Source organism: Atractosteus spatula, chromosome 10 (assembly GCF_055471065.1).
Source record: "Atractosteus spatula isolate fAtrSpa1 chromosome 10, fAtrSpa1.hap1, whole genome shotgun sequence".
NCBI classification, from domain to species: Eukaryota; Metazoa; Chordata; class Actinopteri; order Semionotiformes; family Lepisosteidae; genus Atractosteus; species Atractosteus spatula.
In genome coordinates, this window is record NC_142715.1 from 10,452,152 (window position 1) to 10,455,660 (window position 3,509).

The 3,509-nt window shown below is 36.6% G+C and overlaps 1 non-coding gene across 1 annotated transcript; it reads left to right on the forward strand.

Annotated features, from left to right (window-relative positions):
• Nucleotides 1-3,110: 3,110 nt before the first annotated feature.
• On the forward strand, nucleotides 3,111-3,198 carry trnay-gua (transfer RNA tyrosine (anticodon GUA)). Its single transcript is given in 2 exon segments — nucleotides 3,111-3,147; nucleotides 3,163-3,198. It is a non-coding gene; the product is annotated as a tRNA-Tyr (tRNA).
• Nucleotides 3,199-3,509: the final 311 nt, after the last annotated feature.

Here is a 3,509-nt window from a genome sequence, read left to right on the forward strand (position 1 = left end):
CACTTGTGTTATAAAACACTTAAAAAACATGTTTGGAAGCTGATATACAGTAAAGAAAGTAATACTGAAGGGCTGGAAGTCCTGGAAAGAGTTAATAGAAGCTTCTTGCTTCTTCCCTGGAACAGAGCCCACAGCTGCCAGATCAGTGACCCCTGAGCCCAGTTCACAGAGAGGAGAACAAGGAGCTCCTCTCTGTCTCTAAGAGGGCTGGGAGAAAGGAGAAAAGATGGAGATGTGACTTGAGTCCAGGTTGTTCTGTCTGATATTGTTCATGTAGCAGCACTGATTGTCTGAATATGTTCTGGTTCTGGATTATGAGGACAGAGAACAGTACGGAGTTGAGCTTCTGTCTGAGCTGTGAATCTGACTGAGAAGAGAATAATGATTTTTAATTCTGCCTCTGAGAAATTTTCTTCTTTGCCAAGTGGTGTTACATCCCCTTCAGATACTCTGCACAGACTGCCAGAATGAGAGAAGAGGAGAGAGCGATGGACAGATAAGAGCACACACAGCAAGAGAGACGTCTTGATTTACTTTGAAGCAAGTGTTCATTTCCTTTCTGGAAACTTCAAGAAATTCATACAACTTCTAAAAGATAAAATACAAATCTTGCTTATCAGGACAGAAGAAATGCTGCAAAAAAATGCCAGTGATTTTTTCTCCTTTTAACGAAAAGTGGAGAAAAACGACAGCAGTGCATCTCCGTCGGCTTGATTTAGCTTAATGCATGTATTCACTCCCTTTTCTGTAGATTACAGCCTGCGAAAGATTAAATGAAGTTCTTGGTTACTCTTGGTGACTGCAGAATACTGCCAGTTGGCAGGAAAATGACAGGATTTTATTTTCTTTAACTACAAACATGTGAGTTGTGAAAAGCAACGTGAATGTGTCCCTGTGCAGCTGTTAAACAAAGTGCTGGTGGGTCAAACGCACTCAGGGACGCGCTTCAGATTGTGATGATGTAAACATCATCTCCGCTAAAAATTGAAGGGATTTCTTCGCAAACCCTCTTGAATGTTGCAGGAAATCTTCATGTTTTACTCGTGTGGAACTACAACAAGTAAACAATTAAGTACCTAAGTCAATGTCCAAGAAAACCATCTTCACGTGTGGAATTTTTCTTTAACTGGCTGTTGGGAGAATTCATTTATACACCCGTTGTATCCTTAGCAAAAAGATTTTAAAATTAGAACACAGATTTGTTGGAGAACTTGAAAATCCTTGACAATCATTATTAAATGAGCATTATACAAATGTGCGTTGATATTTTTAATATGTACCTTAATTGTAATATATATATGTACATAATTGCTTTGATATGGATGTTCATTTGAAGGAATTGAGGAAACTATGAAGGATCGCAGAACAACCAAAGATACATTTGGGCATCTGCTATTGGTAAAGATGAAAGAGCACCGTAAGTGTGAAGCTTGCATACACACGAGAGAAAAAATCGGTTTTAATGCACTTCATTAAACTGATGGTGTGCTTATCAATTGTGCATTAAATGTACATAGCAGAGGATGGTTTCGATCCATCGACCTCTGGGTTATGGGCCCAGCACGCTTCCGCTGCGCCACTCTGCTGACAGTGGTTGTAGAGTGATTGAACAAAACTGCTCTATCTTTGCTTTCTAAACGTGCGCCCGAGATGAAAAGTCTGAACGGTAATCGCAGACTTCACTTTAAGCACTTGGTCTTTTATAGTACAAATCATCACACGCTGCTCTACATGGGCGTGTCTTCAATATCGTTGAGAACCAAACCTTCTGCTTTCCGACGCAACTGATTCTTTCGTCGTTAATTCCCAAATCTTCAATGAGAATCAGTGAAACGAAAATCAAACACATGTACACACTCGCGTCCTAGCGTGAAAGAAAAATTATGGAAGCAAGAAATAACAAGAGTAGTCTGAACAGCTCCAGCCTATCAACTGCTTTACAAAGTGATCGCTACCTCCACACCCAGTTTATAACACTGAAAATGAACCAGGAAGCACAGCAAAATTCTAAAACCAGCAAATGCATCTGCATACATAAGATGTCAATTTTTCAAAAGTAAAATCTTTAGCTTTGAAAGATTGTCATCCATATATTTTCGTTTTTCTCTTTTTTACATAACACATTTTTTTACATAACACGCTTTCGAGAAATAAACTGTCTTGTAATGAAGGCTGCTTTAGAAAATGTGTATCTAGCTTTGTTCAATTAAAATCGGGACATCCCAGTGGGCAAAAGATGTAGAATATACGACTATCAAACGCATACCTTAGACGTGTAAATGTGCTCCGTAACTGGTCTAGAATGAAATTCTAATATACGTATATCGTTATACGTCAATTAGACATCTATGATTATATGTTTATTATACATAAATGGTTGGAGTTCTATTATACGGCTGAATTTAGAGGACTATTATACATATATAGTTAAAGGTCTATTATACATCAAAGAAAGATTTTTATAGGTGTAGAAACTAGTAAATAAAGCCAATGATTTGTTTTAGAAATTTATTCTTAAAATATACAATTATTCACACCTGAAAAATATGTAGTTTAAATTATAGATTATATACAATATTGTAATCAACAAATGTCTAATCATCATAAAAAACACAACTAGTAAACTTCAGTTACAAATTCTAGTAACATGGCAATATATATATAGTAATGACAAACACGAACTAATTACATGAACACGCTAATATTTAACTCAAAACCACATTTCGATTCAAATATAAATTTTAAAATTTACAACTTCTTTATTTCCACGAAAATATTATTAATGTAGCACAAACGGTACTTTCTAATAAAGACAGAAAGAAACTGTTTTGTGTCTCATGGTGATCCTCCTCTCGATACTAATGAAATGTTTAATATGATCCCTCGAGAAAAAAAAAGGAGTCAATTTCCGCCTGGAATGATTGATGCCCCATCAAACATTTTGTAATATCCCTGGAAGTTTATACAGTAGAATCCTGGTTCGTGGCTTAAATTCAAGGTAAACAATACTAAGGAAACAAGTTGGAAACTTGATGTCGAAGTGGGATTTAAATCACCCGGAACATTTCACAACATTGGGCAGTATGTGCCAGAAAGCAATGCTTGACATTCCTTCGATAGCTCAGTTGGTAGAGCGGAGGACTGTAGAGAAATCAACGGGGAATCCTTAGGTCGCTGGTTCGATTCCGGCTCGAAGGAAGGTACTTTTTGTGTACTTTAATCAAAGAGTTAAAAAAGCGAATCTGTTTCATTCAGACATTGATCAAAAGCTCAATAAACGACGAAGCAGAGGCTCCTGTTCTGAATTCAGCCCACGTCTGATTGTCTTGTTTTGGCCAAGATCTGATCTTTGAATTAAGGGACTACACTGTCTGCTTTGTAAGTCAAAAATACATACAAATGTCAAGTTTTTTTGTAGATATAAAGGTGTTCTCTGTTTTCAAAGGATAGGTACTTAATTGGCATAATGATTTGGTATTGATTTTGTATCGTTGTATTATAAATAGTAT